Source organism: Tursiops truncatus, chromosome 13 (genome assembly GCF_011762595.2).
Source record: "Tursiops truncatus isolate mTurTru1 chromosome 13, mTurTru1.mat.Y, whole genome shotgun sequence".
NCBI lineage: Eukaryota > Metazoa > Chordata > Mammalia > Artiodactyla > Delphinidae > Tursiops > Tursiops truncatus.
In genome coordinates, this window is record NC_047046.1 from 38,745,564 (window position 1) to 38,761,350 (window position 15,787).

General features: G+C 48.4%; 1 long non-coding RNA gene across 1 annotated transcript; it reads left to right on the plus strand.

The window, feature by feature from the left end:
* The first annotated feature begins 6,396 nt into the window (after positions 1–6,396).
* Positions 6,397–14,827, plus strand: LOC141276186 (uncharacterized). Its single transcript, XR_012325348.1, has 4 exons — positions 6,397–6,590; positions 7,026–7,284; positions 11,604–11,727; positions 13,330–14,827. It is a non-coding gene; the product is annotated as an uncharacterized lncRNA (long non-coding RNA).
* The last annotated feature ends 960 nt before the right edge of the window (positions 14,828–15,787 follow it).

Here is a 15,787-nt window from a genome sequence, read left to right on the forward strand (position 1 = left end):
CAATGACCGCTAATTGTCATTGCTACTGTTTATTATTGTTGTATCGCATGGTAACTAAGAGTCCCTCCTCTGCCACTTATTCATCAGGTGTCCTTGGGCAAGTTACTCTCAACTTCAGTTCTTTATCTCTAAAGGGGGGTAGAAACAATACCTTCCCCATAGGATTTTCTTGAGGATTAAATGGTGCCTGTGGTGCTGCGCTGTGTGCACTGGTCTGACAGGTGACTCAGTCTTCATTCTCTCCATCAGGGTGGAACTATGCCTCCTGCCAAGAGGCCAGGTGCCGAATAGGACCTTCTAGTCACTTCCTTCCTTCAGTAATTTTGCCTGCAAGCTTGGGAAAAGGCATCTCGCATAGCAATCAACCTGTGTCAATTCTCAGCCAGTGTTGGTTACTGTTACTACAGCCATTTTATGTATGCAAAAACGGAGGCATAGGGAAGGCAGCTCACCTAATGCCGAACAATCAGAATTGAAAGGCAGACCTGCCTGATTCCAAAAGCAAGAGTGTTTCAGGAAAGCATATTTTGTATGGACGACAGAGGTAAAGACCCTTAATTGGGGTCGAGCCAAAGAATAAATTCGGAGATGAGAGTTGGGGGAAAGTAGGTAAAGAAGAACAGTCAGTAAACGTAGGTGATGACAGGGAAGAAAAGGAAACACAGGCTAAATGAAAGGTTGGTAAACAAGCCCATGGCACTAAGATACATTGAATTCCTCTTATTTTTTACAAGTAATGTTATTTTTTTACTACAAAACAGTGACACTGGATTAAGAGTTCTCATTTCCTGGCTCACGGGTGGAACGCGTGGACAGCCCGAGTGAGCGTTTCTGTGTCTGATTTCTGTGGGCTGTGATCTGAGACAGACACGATTACAAAATCTCTCAGTCTAGCTGGAGTTGGTTGGGAAGAAGGAATCAACTGGCCTCTTTCTGCAGCTAAAAGAAGGAAAACAACAAGCAAGTGGAATGAAGTGGTGCCAGGGCCACACGCTCTGCTTTGGGCCAGCTTGTATCCTGGCTTGACTCTTCGGAATCCCAAGACCTCCCTTGAAAGTCTTTCCTACTATCCAAGTATTAGCGTCGCATGAGATCGACCTTTGGGGCAGCCCCAGAGGTTGCCAGATGAATACAATTTTATTTGTGCAATGAAGTTACCACCCCAGGGCTGACTGAGTAAACAGCCCTGCTAGAGCGATTTTGTAATAAGAGATAGACAGACATGGTGACATCCTGGATGGCGATGGGGATGGAGATGATGATGATGCAGATGATGATGATGATGGTGATGATGATAGTGATGATAGCTACCATTTATCGAGTGCACTGAGACCTTATGATGGGTGGTAAGAGCATAGACTCGGACTCCAGATTGCCTACGTTTAAATTCCAGGTCTGCTACTTACTAGCTGTGTGACTTTGGGCAAGATACTTCATCCGTTCCATTTTCTTCACCTATAAAGTGGAGGTAATTATAGTACCTGCAATGTAGACTTGTTGTAAGGATTATATGTTGTGGTGGGCAATATGTGTGTGTCTGTGCATGTGTATATAGTTACATAATGTATAAAGCACTTAGCACGGTGAGTGGTAGCAATGCTTGAGGGCTTCCTCTGTGATAAATGCTTAAAGATACGATCTCATTTAATCTTTACAACAGGCCTATGAGGTGTCACTTTTTCCATTTTACAGATGAGGAAACTGAGGCAGAAAGAGACATGCTACAGGTCACACACTGATGGAGCCAGATTTAAACCCGGAGTGTCTGATTCAAAACCTGACATATGCAAGGGTCATCTCGCCAGAGATTGAAGCAAAGGAAGACCTACCCACAAATATCACGGTGCCTGTATTTCTCTAAATTATCCTTAATTCATATGCCAGAAAAGAGAGTCAGCTACGAACCAGACCAGTATCTGCATGATTTTAGCACAAAATGAGTTCCAGCCACTCTAGCAGAAACCTGAACTTTACACGGGATACCTAAAACACATGCCACTGGATCAATGAGTTCTACAACCCACAGAGAAAGGTAGATTGAGTCCGCTGGGGAGAGAAGATTCATTGAAATGATAATTTTTCCTCTTTTCTCTCCAAGTGTTCACACTTATCCAGGAATGGTGAAAATTTCAATGAGGTTGCAACTGGAGACGAACAAAGAATCTGAATTAGGGGCTGTGCTTCCCCACCCTACCTGCACTTGATTAGCCAGGGGGTGTCATTTGGTGCCATGAGATTTAATTTGTTCAGAAGAGAGATGGGCACCTGCAGTGCCAGGCCCTGTATTAGGCGCTGAGGGCTCAAAGATGAGCCGTCCTGAGACCCACAGGTGAGGAACGCTTGTCCCACGGAGGGGCGTGCGCATGGAGCACAGCGGTCCAGGAGCGGGAGGGAAGGGTGTGTCTCTCCACAGGCAGAGGAGTCCTCAGAAGCTTCATGGTGGAAGTGAGCTGGACCCCGTGAATGAATGAGGGCTCACCAAGCAGAAAGTAGGATAAAGGCCATCCACGTTGGAGAAACTGTATTTGCAGAGGTATGGAGACTGAATGAGACTGCAGTCTCAGGAAACAGAAGGAAGCTTGGTCTGTGTGGAGCTGAGAGTGAAGAGAGAAGGAGGAGGGAGAGGATGCGGGGGACTATGTAGCTGTTAAGGTTGATGGGGGCCAGGCTGGGAAAGGCATTGTATTCATGTCCAAGAGTGTGGACTATAGCTTTGGGAAATGGTACTGTCGACAGTCAGTGACCTGACTGTTTCCGTGTTAGACCGTGTAAAGATTGGAACAGGGAAAGATTGGAGGAAGGGCAACCAGAAAAGAGGTAACTGCAATAGTTCACGACCAGAGATGAGGAGAGCTGGAATTAAGGAAATCGTAGCAGGTTGGAGTCGAGGCAGGGGGAGAGAGGTGGGTGGTGCTGAAGCAGCAGGGGTTGCTCTCAGGTCAGACGGGGAACTTGAGGGGGGAAGACACTAAGAGTGGCTCTGAGGTTTCTACTCTGGACAACTAGACACTAAACAGGACCCACAGAAGGAGTAGTTCCACAAAGAAAACGAAATATCGAGTTTGAGATGGATGTAGAGGGTGGGCAGGGCGTGTGTCTTACCAATTTTCATTGCAGGTGGAAGGCAATCCATTCATGGTTGCTGAGTTTGCTGGATTCTGGTTTGGGAGCCAGTGGGGACACGGACAGTGGCCCTGGGACCCAGGAGAGTTGAGGAGGAGAGACCCAGACTTGGGGCCACTAGGATATGGGCTGTAGCTCAGCCACAGGTGAAGGAGCTGGACCTGTGAGCACCCTCACTGCAGGAGGAGGAGAGGGGCTGGAGGAGGCGAGTTGGGCGAGTCACAGAGGCAGGCAAGAAAATTAAAGGCAAGAGGGTGGAAAGGTTTAAGAAAACAGGGGTGGGAGTGTCAGGTGCCACCAAGCGGCCATCGAGGAGAGGCCTGAAAATCGGTGTTGGGTTTTCTCATCAGCAACCCTTGGAGAAGCCAGCAGAGCGCCTTGAAGTGTCACCGCAGGAGGAAAAAGGTGTGGATGGGAGGTTGTTAGGATCAAAGCCGGTAATTTATGCGCAAGTGCAGTCATTATTGTCCAAGGGTGGTTACCTGTGTCGGGAGTCCGTATAACTTCATTTGCGTCATGGGAGCATTTTACAACCTGCCGTCACCAAATCCTGGAACCTGGGAAAAGATGTCGATGATGCTGACATTGTTCTTGGCGTTGATGCTGATGGCTTGTGGAAGCCAATGGTAGAGGAGAATTTGGAGGAAAGGCAAAGATGTGTTTGGTGAAAAGAAGAAAGAAAATCTTCTCAGCTTCGAGGAACAGCAAGTGGAAAATGTCAGAGGCTGCAGGGAGCCGGGTGGGTGGGAAGCGAGGGTTTGCTGGTCTGAGGTGAGTGTCTGGCGTGAGGCGCAATGGCTCCGAAAGCCCGTGACTAAGGCCTGGGATCTGACCTGAAAGGCCACTGGGACCCACGGTAGGTTTCTGAGAAATAGAGTGACGTTATCAGAACAACACAGTGTATGCAGCATCAGGGTACACGTTCCGGGCTTGGTCACCCAGTCTGCGAGGGAAGTGACGGTGTTTGCTCTTGTCCCACAAACTCCACAAAGCGGTTTTGGCGCGGGCGGCTGACACCACACTCAATTGCACATGCGAATACAGTAATTATGCCTAAAAAATCAGAGGTCAGCGGCAGGCCAGCAGAAGATTTGGCCTCTCTGCTTCCAGATTTTGAAATAGCAGATATGCACAACTCGCTGTCTTCTGCCGCCAAGACCTTGTTACACACGCTGGCCAGGATCTCATTTTACAATTTCCCTTCTTTTAAAGAGAAATCCCCACACAAAGGCGATTCTGGCCGACTAAGTGCCTTTCCCCCCAAAGTGTGGGTTGTCACGGCTCCCGCCCCGTCCCCAGGCTGCTCCCGTACCTGCTGGTCTCCTGGACCCGCCGTGTCCACGCCACAGAGGAACATCACCATGCAGACGATGCCAGGATTTCCGTAGGAGAAGTGTTTTGGGAGAGGAGTACATCGCGGAGTCCTGAATCTAATATGGAAAAACAATCTTAAATATTCCAGACAGGAAAAGTTTTTTGTCAAAGCTTCTGACAGTTTAAACTTTAAAGCTTCAGCAAAACTTTTAAACTTTTAAACTTTGAACCTGTTTGAACCTCTCATGATTTATGAATTATTAAATGTACCACTGAAAATCACAGACTTTAACTAGTAAAGCTTTCTGCTTAAAAGCAGCTGAGAAGAGGGTGACTGTGGGAAAAGCAGAGGGAAGAGAGGGCCGTAGGGTTTTGATCCCAGGGATGCTCCTCTCGGTTGTGTAAGACCCAAACCCAGAAAATAGTTAGGCCATAAAAGGCTCAAACCAAGGCATACAATGGAGGAGAGAGAGCAAAAAGGAAAAGCTAAACTGCCTGAAAATAGTTACATAAGTATATCTACATACGAGTTGAGCTACTATGTACATACACTATGCATTTTATATAGTGGTGGTGAAATATACACACATAAAAGTCACCCCCCGTTAACCACTTCTAAGTACACAGTTCTGTGGCGTTAAGTGCATTCACAATGTTGTGCAGCCGTCACCAGCATCCATGTCCAGAACTTTTTCATCTTCCCAGACCAAAACTCTGACCCCACCCCCTTAAACACTAACTCCCTTTTCCTCCCTCCCAGGCCCTGGTGACTTCTGTCCTAGGAATCTGAATATTCCAGGTACATCATGTAAGTGGAATTTATACACACACAAATATTGTATGATTCCACTTACATGAGGAACTTGGAACAGACAATACATAGACAATATAATATATACATAGATATTGCTACATTTATAACATAATAATAAGCATGAGGAAGGTATAAGTCAAGGAAAAAGCTGAGGTTTTCCATGCGTTACAGAGTTAAAAGGCAAGCCAAGTGAGTTCAGATAGAAAAAGAAGTTGGTTATAATTTATGCTCCCAGAGGGCACCATTCATTTCAATCCCCAGGAGTCCAAATCCCAGTCAAAATGTCTGGGCTGAGTTGAGCCCTGTGACAGCCCGGTCCTGGGGACTCTGGAGGGATGACGGCGGCAGCCAGGCTGGACTGAGGAGGAGTCCGTGAAGCGTGAGGCTGCCTGGAGCCCAGGCTCGTGTGTGGCATCGCCTGCTCCCAGCACAGAGACTTGCTTACTTCCTGTTAGTGTGTTTTCAGGGACTTAGCAACCAGTTCATAGCAACTGCACTCGCCTCACAGCATCAGGCGTAAACTCTTTTTTTCCCCCCATTATTATAATGATTGCTTTATATAATTTTATGTCTTTTAAAGAAGTTGGGAGAAGAAAGGAGAGAAAGTACATATTTATCAATTTGTTATATTGGCTTTCTTATTGACGTCATGTAGCTCTCGTCATTTGTGTCTGTGGGTTTGAGTGACGGTCTGGTAATTTCATGCTCCGATTCAGCTTTCCCCCCGCCCGCCCAGCAAGTGTGAGCTCTGCACACATCTTAGCAGCCCCCAGCAAAGCAGGCAAATTTAGTAATTACCTAAAGACTCTGTACCAGCCGAAACTTTCCCACATTTGACCCAGGCAGGCGTGGTGCCCCCAGGAGGTGCAGCCCGAGAGCTTGCTGACAAATTAGCAGGGATTTGTTCCTTTAATAACTTCCATTGTTACCAAGATGAGCTCGAGCCCTCAGAAGTCTGGGGCGACGAAAGGTACATCTCATGAGGAAGAAAGGAGGGAAGGCAGGACTGCTAAATGGGTGGGTGCTCCCACATGGCACAAGGGCACGAGGTCCCCAGGAGGGAAGAGGGCGGGACCCTGAAAGGGGAAGGGTGGGGCGGTAGCGGCAAACCGCTTGCGTCACCGTTTGCCAAGTGCTGCCCCGTGCTTTACCTCTTGGAGAAAGCCTGTCTCCAGGACGTTGGTCTGTCGGGGAGGGTGAACAAGTTTGCCCAGAGTTGCTTAAGTGATCCCTGGGTCTACCCGGTTCCCCCGTCCTGGGGTAAACGTGCACACTCTCTGATGACTGAATTTCTGCGACAGCGCGGGTTCCCGCTGGGATCCTGGCAATGGCCCAAAAGGTAGGAGGAGGACCGGGCCGGGCAGGGTTCCTGCGCCTTCTCCCGCACCAGCTGGCAGAGGGCAGACCCCGACCACCAGCAGGTGGGGGCCACGGAGCCCCAGAAAATTGGCCTGAGCTGTGCGAGCACCTCCTGCTCATGGTAGAGTGGGGCGGGGTGAGAGGAGAGGTGCCCCAGGATGGGTGCTCAGGGGACCACTCATTCCTCCTGCCTCTGCCACCATCATGGGGCGGCTTCCTCAACAGGAGAGTTTTCCTGTCTTCTCTGGTGGTGGCTTTCCTAAGTCTAACAGAGGTTTTGTTCCACGACGGATCTCTCAAGGATCTTTGTGCCAAGGACAGCATACACGTTCCTGGGTTTAGTGGGTGGCCCCGCTGGGCGGACGTCCCTGAGATGTGTCTTACAGTCTGTTGCCTAACTCTGTCCCCACCCCAGGAGAGAAGCACCCACCCCCTCCACGTTCCCCAGTTGCCAGAGAGTGAGCTGCAGCTCCCTCCCCTTCTCTGACTCCCCACCCCCAAACCCAGGCATCATGGTCACGGGACACTGGAGAGAATGAGAACAAGATGAAAAAAAGGGCAAGATGCCACAGGACACAATGGAACTTGAGCAGCCTGGACTTTTAAATATGGATTAACGTCAACAACCAGAACATCTGAACCGAGAAAGAGGAAGGAGGAAAGGCATCCCTGAGGTCTGCAAAGGGGAAAGGTTTGGACGAGGGAGCCCTAGTTACCGTCTCACCATTTGTTGACTGCCGTGTAGCGAGTGAGCGCTGGTTACATATTTTATTTATTTACTTTATTATTTATTCTCTTTTTTTTTTCAGAAAACATTTTATTAAATCAGAACAAATATTCAGACACAAAAATACATCAGTTTATTTATTCTCTTTTAATCTTGGGGGAATTCTGGAGCCAGACTGCCTGGGTTTAAACTCTGGTTCCATCACTTACTTCCTATGTGACCTTAGACAACTGTCTTAAGTAAAATACTTGCTAATTCAACTTCCTTGGTTGTAAAATAGAGATAATCATAATACCTAGCTCACAGGGTTGTTCTGAGGATTCACTGAGACAATATTCATAAATCTTTTAGAACGGTGCCTCCTGCACAGTAAAAGACATTTAAGTGTTGGATATATATGTCCATCCGTGTGGATAAAGAAACTGAAGCTCAGAAAGGTTAAGTAATTTGCCTGAGGTCGCCCAGCCAAGATTTGAACCTAGGCCTATTTGGCCATTTCGCTTGTGGTCACCTTAGCTAACAGGAAGGAATGTTTTCAGAAATAGGATTCTTTCTCTGAGATGATGATGGTGAAGACGAATGCTTAACATTGTGCTAGGTGCCTTATATACATTATTTAATTTAATTCTTTTTATGGCCCTTTTTGTTATATATCATCTTCTTCTCCACGTACCTTGTTGAATAATATCCCTCTGAAATTCATGTCTACCCAGAACCTCAAAATGTGATCTTGGAATAAAGGGTTGGAATAAAGGGTCTTTGCAGATGTAACTAATTAAGATGAGGTCACACTGGATCAGGGTGGTCCCTAAATCCACTGACGGGTATCCTTATAAGAAGCCCATTAAAAGACACAGAGACACATGGGAGGAATGCCAGGTGAGACAGGGACAGAGACAGTGACAAACCAAAGAACTCCCAGGAATGTGGCAGCCACCAGAAGCTGGAAGAGGCAGGGACGCTCCTTCCCCAGAGCCTTCAGAGGGCACGTGGCCTGTTGACTCCTTCCAGGGTACAGAACTGTGAGATTTCTGTGGTTTTAAGGCCCCCAGTTTGTGGTTCTTTGCTACAGCCAAGTAGTCCCTGCGGGACTCATACACTCCAAGTTGACACTTGAGAACCTGAGGCTCAGGAAGCCACAGGATTTGCCTAAGGTCAGCGCACTAGTGGCAGCAGACCCGGGACTTGAACTTGGGTCTGTCTGCCTCCCTGCACTGCTCTGACATCCTCCAGTGAGAGCCAGCGTCAGCATTAGGGCTCACTGTCCTGTGCGCCTGCCCAGCACCGTGGAGCCTGGTCTCTCCTGCACTCGATCCTGTGGTCCAGACACTGAACCACAGGTTGCTCAGAGCATCGGGTGGAAGGAACTGAGAACGGCAGCCACACCTCCCACGTTACTTGGGGGAGAAAACCCACCAAAACCTTTGGAGAGAACTTCTCATTGAAGCAGGTATTAACTTAGAGGGTTTTCTTAAGTACAAGGTATACAGACATTTATTTCAGAATAAAGTTTTAGCCCTGGGGAATTACTTTCTCTCTCCAGTGCGCAGAATTGGATTAGTGAGAATTCCTGGCTCGTGACTCATCTTCGGTTCACGCACGGCTTTGCTGCTTAGTTATTCCCTCTGTAACGAACACCCATGAAGCCACCAGTAAACCCCAGGACGAGAATATTGACAGTAATTCACAGCAACCTATATTCTCCTCCATGTCTTCCCCCCCCCCCCCGCCTTGTAAATAACCACCCTCTTGAATTGTGTCTTTATTATTTCTCTTTAAAATAAATCCTCCTGTCAGATGTGCATACGTGGCCTGGCCATTTCTTCAGCCTTGACTTTTCCTCCCCTCCCTCCTTCACTGCACACCAGACACAGGGGCCTCCTTCCTGTTCCTCAAACACGCCGAACATACTCCCACCCCAGGGTCTTGGTACTCACCCTTCCCCATTCTCCCCATGACGGGAATCCCTGTTCATCTGCGTCCAGGCCCAAATGTCACCTCTCAGAGTTACTGTCTGACCCCTGCCATCTAAAATAGTGAACCCTTCACCCCCATCTCCTCATTCTGCTTTACTTTTCCCCTTAGTACTTGTCACTGGCTGACGTTATATAGTTATGCATTTGGTTATATGGTTAAGCATTTGGTTATTATCCCACTATAATATAAACTTCAGAAAACAGTGATTTTTTTTTTCTGTTTTGTTCATTTCTGTCGCCCTAGTGCTGGGCATATCGTAGGTGCTCGATAAATCAATTCAGTTCTTCTAATAAACCAGTATCTCTTCTGGTAATAAACCAGCCCCTACATTCCGGGCAACGTGCTAGGATACACAGTTGGACAGAGTTCTGTCCTTGCTCTTCAGGAGTTTACCATTTAATGGAGACACTGAAATATGAGCATTAATTCTGCAACATGATCAGGGTTTGCACAAATTGCTACAAGAGTTATGGTGGTACTGGAGGACTTCCTGGAGGAGATGGCATTTGAGCTGAGACTTGAAGGGTGAGTAGGCTTCATGTTCAGGAGACAAAAGTTAGGTGTGGCCTCGTGGGAAGAGGCAATAATACAGGCAAAGGCACAGAGGTGCTAAAGAGCCTATAGGCACTTCTGCCTGGCAGGGCAGAGGCACAGGAGAAATGAGGCTGCAAATGAAGGCAGAGGCCAGATCACGCAAGGCTGGCTGTGCAACACGATATAGTCTGCACTTCTCCTGCTTAGACCTGGGGAAGCATCAAGGGATGTGAAACAGAGGAACAACAGGATCTAGTTTGCATTTTGGACAGTTCACTGTTTGCTTCCCTGTGAAGATTGGATTGGAAGGAGTGGAGGATGAGGCAGGGAGAGTGCTGGGAAGGCTGTCACAGGCGCGCAGAAATCCAAGCAAGAAGCAGGAGGCAGACCGGGGGCCATCGATCACTGAGTGGACTCTGGTGGAGGTGGAGGGTGTGAGGGGTGGGTGTGCAGTGCTACCAAGTTCAGTTGTCCATGTGCTGGGTTTGGGGTCTCTGTGGGGAACCCAGGGCTACCCTGGTGGAACCACTCTGCTCTGTTATTCTTCAGGCAGAGCATTCGTGAGTGCTGTTTGGTAAGGAGGACTTTACAATTACGACTTCATTTTTATTAGCAAACCTTCAAGGGACGCTGTTGTTAGAGCTTGCATCAGAGTGACTGAACGTCACAGACTGAAATTTAGACTTTTAATCCATTTGGGAAAGACTGCTGTGTGACCTTGGGCACTCTCCTTGCCTCCCAGGACTCCACTTCCAGGAGAGGGTAGGGTGACACCCACTAAGATTCTATGACTCACTGCTGTTCCGGACACCATGCTGCTTTCTCAGGAGGTGGGGATTTGAAGGCGGGCACGGTTTTCTGTCAGTTTCTTCCTCTTTGAATTAAGGTTTGCAAGAGTCTTGGGGGCTACCTGAACTCCACTTTCTTCATCCTGGCTTGGTAACCGGTGGGTGTGGACTCGGTAGCCCAAATGGCTCGCTGAGTAACGTTTCCTGGGTCCTTGTAAGTGCGAGGCACTGTGCGCCTGCCTCCTCAGATTGTCCCATTCCCTTGCTCATCTTTGCCGGCCCCTCCAGCAGGCCTCGCTGCAGACCCCCTGATTGGAGACAAAGGCATGACTTGCAGAGAAACAAGGGTCATTCTTGAGGCGTAGCTGACCAGTGTACGAGGACAAGAGAGGCTGCGCGCCAGGTTAGGTTTCTTCTCGAGCCTATCAGGTCATCTGATAGCTCATTCAGCCCTCAGGCGCCCTTGCTATGTGTACAATTGCACTTCTTTTTTAGAAGGGACCCAAACCAAGGCTTAATCCTGCGGCATTTTTACACACACAAGGGCTTTTTGTTCCAAGCTTTCCCGCATGCAAATAATGATTTCGAAGCAGTTAAACAAATCTCCTGGCAACCCACTGAGGCCCTGCCTGGCTCTGTATTTTGCAAAGGGAGCAGGGGATCAGGTGAAACCAAAGGAAATGTTTCACTGTTAGGGGGGGCGATTCTGGCCAGGCTCTTCTGGGCAGGTGGATAACCCCTGACTTCAACTGCAACCCCTCTCCCGGGAAGGGGAAATGCTGGGCTTGGCAGGAAGAGGCGATGAGGTTGGAGATGAAGGTAGCGAGGGGGGGGCTTTTGGCAACACTGTTGCTTTTTGAGGGAGGGGAGGAAGTGAGAAAATGCATCCTCTGCTGACTCGCAGAAAGAACTGACTGTCTGGTAATTTCCCTCCTGATCATGGACATTCTCCTCCGTGAATAAACAGAGAAGGAGACAAAGTGGAAAGAAGGCTTCTCAGAAATTCCAGTGAGCTGCGTCTCCAGCCAGAGCCAGCACACTTCAAAGACACCACGATGGCCTGTCAGCCGCAGCGTTTCTCTTGGTTCGAGGTAAAATATGACATGGAAGGATGAGGCGAAAGTGTTGGAATGAGAGGATGAGAACTCAAAGCCTAGGAAACCAAGGTGGAGGAGAACGAGTGTTACTCCAGCAGGGAGACGGGCTCGGGGAATGGGGGGACAATTCTGGCCTGAATCTAGAAGGTAAAAATGTCATAACAGGCGAGCAGATGTCCTCTGGCCGAGAGATCAAAGTTGTTGCACTTGGAAAGTGGTAATGATCCATTTTAAAAGGCGGCCATCCTCCAAATGGATGTGCAGTAACCAGTGAGTGTGATGGCAAGAAGTACTTGGGTGGAAATCCTCAAATTCCACGAATTATGGAACTTTCTTCCTCTTCCTAGGCGATTAATAATGGGCGGGGCAAGGATGGAGGCCAAAGGGATCTAAGGATTACAGGCGGAGTCCCCAGGGCTTCCGAATGGAAGCTGGGGTTATGTCTCGGACATGGCTGTTGATATTTGCACAGGTAGTGCTTACTCAGCACTAGTTCTGTACGTGCAGAGTCCGCAGATCAAAGGATGGAGGACGGGGCTTTCTGCCAAAAAAAGTAGCCCATAAAATGGTTTATTAAGCCCAGAGAAATGAGCGTTGGCAAGAACACTCCCTTACACGTGCAGGAAAAGTGATCAAGGTAAGGAAGCCAGTAAAAATCGCTAGCAGCTAGAATGGTGGACGTTTTTCAACCTAGATGAAAAGAAAGAACAGTCATCATGGTGACAATCACAGTCAAGTGACATTTCCAGCAATGAGGGATCATGACTTCAGGCCATTTCCTCAAGGAAAGTTGGTTGCGGTTTGGGAAGTTTTGGCTTTTCTGGGGCTGCTCGCTGAACAGTGGGGCTGTTGATGGATTTGTAATGACTGAGGCCTGGTGGCAGCACCACGATTAGGGAACAACTCAGAAACCAGTGGGAGAGGCTGGGTCTCAAGGCGGGTACAGTCCTGCCTGACCCCTCCCTCTCCTCCCCTCATCTGTCCTGGTTTTTCCGACAGCCAAAAGCAACCTTCTGCCGAAGCCTAGCTGATGGGTTTGGGGGTGTCATCTGTTTGCAGTCAGGCGGGTTGAGTAGAGTTCAGTTGCTCCTGTGCCAGTTGTACTGAGGTGTTTCTAAATGACAGGTGGGCCGACACCTGTTGGGAGATGGAAACGCAGGAAGGAGATTGGGAACTGACGGTGTGGGCCGTGTAAGTCTAAGGAGGGTCTCCGGGAGCAAAGGAGGCTGAAGTGATTTTCAGAAACGCAACGAAACCAAAAGGTGCAGTAAAAGAAAAGAAGCGGAATCAGTCTCTCACAGGACGGTGCCCTAGTTCGTTTGCTCGGTTTGTGAAGCCCTCGGGGTCTCTACCTACCTGCCCACACTGTCCTGCTTCTGCACTGCCCTCGGTACAAGACTGCCTGCAATTCCCCAAGTGGACTGTAGGAGGCAGACTCTCAGAGGCCCCGATGACCCCCACCACCTGGTAGAATCCCATCCCCTTGAGCGTGGGCTGGCCTAGCAGCTTGCTTCTAATTATGATAAAGGTGATGAGATGTGTCACTTCTGTCTTGCTGGCAGACTCTCCATTGCCTTCCTGGTTTGTACGTTTCAGTGGGGCCACTGGCCATGTCGGAAAGGACCATGTGAAGAGGAACCGAAGGCGACAACCATCCAGAAACTGAGGCTCACAGTACGAAAACCCCCAAAGGACAGAAATCTGCCAACAGCCGTGTGAGCTTGGAAACAGATCCTTACTTGGAGCTTGGTTGCTGCCTGTGAGAGGCAGTCACAGGAGAGGAGCCCCCAAGCCGAGCCCAGACTGCTGCCCCGCAGACATGGTGAGATAATAAATGTGTGTTGTTTAAAGCCACCGAGTTTGCGGGTAATTGGTTAGGCAGCAATAGATACTAATAAAGAGTCCTTGAAATCTTATAAAAGTGAAGTGGTGTAAAGCGAACTTCCGAAAAGCGGGGAGTACCCGTATTAGGGGATGGATGAATGAACAGTGGACGAAATGAGTGTGTGAATGAATGCATGATGACAAAAGACGTGCAGCTCAATTTGGGGCATTTTGGTGTGGGTTGCAAGAGAAAGGTTCTTACGGGTTCCCTGTTGAGTGGCTCAAGGAGCCTCCTTAGAACTGGAGAGGGCTTGATGTGAGCTGCAGGCTGGGGCCAATGCAAGAGCATCTGGTGTGCAGAGGGGACCAGCCTTACTCCGAGGGCTTAGGAGACGATGGAGGAAGGGTCCAGCCAAGGCTGGGGGTGAGTGGCAGGGGTTGCCAGGAAGCAAACAAGGAGGGAAAGTGACCCTTGCCCCACAGGCTTTGGGAAAGAACAGAGACAGAGCGAGAGAGGGGAAGATATGGCGGGTACCCCTGGAAGGAGGTTTAATGCTCAGATGCAAGCCCAGCTCATTAGGTAACGCAGGCTTACGCTTGGGACGCAGTTCAGTGCCATGAGATTGACGTTGTGCCCCTGGTTTACAAACTCTTTTTAAATTTTACATGCCATAATATGTTGGCTTGCTTATTGCTCGGGGCACCCACCACATCATCTTGTTTAATGTGGCAGCTGTGGATTTAGCAGAGTGGAAGATTTGTGGTTGGTGTTCATTTAAAATGTGCCGAAGAGCCGGTTTCTGGACCCAACCAGGAAAAAGAGCTGCTCAAAGAAAGTTTAAAGCTCATGACACAAAAGCTGCAGAGCTAGGAATGAGTAGGGCCTCAGCCACTACCCGCAAGAAAGCGGTGAGCTCAAGGGGCTCACAGGAGGGATTCAGAAATAAAAGCACATCCCTTGACTGCTGAAGCCTCTGGTTTAGAACCTGTGCAACTGACAACACACTGGCCTGGATTTGGGCTCCCTTTTGAAATATAGACAGCGGCAGGATCCTTAGGGTCTCAAGATTTCAACAAAGTGCCACTGATGGAGCCACACAGGCTGCCACTGAAGGGTCCTGGAGGCTGGGGAGTTAATAGAGCTCAGAAGCTCACTGCACTGTGGTCAAACAGCACCAGAGTTACAGTTTTCTTGCAGAGCATGAAGTTGAGTTTTCATATTTGGAAAAATGGCTGAGGTTATTCCTACAGAGTGGAAAAGCTAAACTTTGCCATGGGAGAATCACCGTCCTGCTCAAGATACTTCCTCACCCAGACTATCGCAACATTCTTCATTGAAGAAGACAGTACTTGAGCTTCTCAGAAAGGAATAATTAAATTTGTACCCAACATAGAACACAAGCTAAAGAAGGACCATTTGAATGACATTCAATATATATATTTTTTTCCCTTTTCTCTTTTTGTGAGTGTGTATGTGTATGCTTCTTTGCGTGATTTTGTCTGTATAGCTTTGCTTTTACCATTTGTCCTAGGGCTCTGTCTGTCCTTTTTTTTTTTTCTATAGTTTTTAGCGCTTGTTAACATTGGGGGATTTGTTTTTTGGTTTGGTTCCTGTCTACTTTCTTTCTTTCTTTTTATTATTACTTTTTAATTTGTTTATTTTTAATAATTTATTTTTTATTTTAATAACTTTATTTTATTTTTTTCTTTCTTTTTTTCTCCCTTTTCTTCTGAGCCATGTGGCTGACAGGGTCTTGGTGCTCCGACCAGGTGTCAGGCATGTGCCTCTGAGGTGCGAGAGCCGAGTTCAGGACATTGGTCCACCAGAGACCTCCCGGCTCCACATAATATCAAACAGCGAAAGCTCTCTCAGAGATCTCCATCTCAACGCTAAGACCCAGCTCCACTCAGCGACCAGCAAGCTACAGTGCTGGACACGTCATGCCAAACAACTAGCAAGACGGGAATACAACCCCACCCATTAGCAGAGAGGCTGCCTAAAATCATAATAAGGTCACAGACACCCCAAAACACACCACTGGATGCAGTCCTGCCCACCAGAAAGACAAGATCTAGCCTCATCCACCAGAACACAGGCACCAGTCCCTTCCAACAGGAAACCTACACAACCCACTGAACCAACCTTAGCCACTGGGGGAAGACACCAAAAACAATGGGAACTAGGAACCTGCAGCCTGCAAAAAGGAGACCCCAAACACAGTAAGTTAAG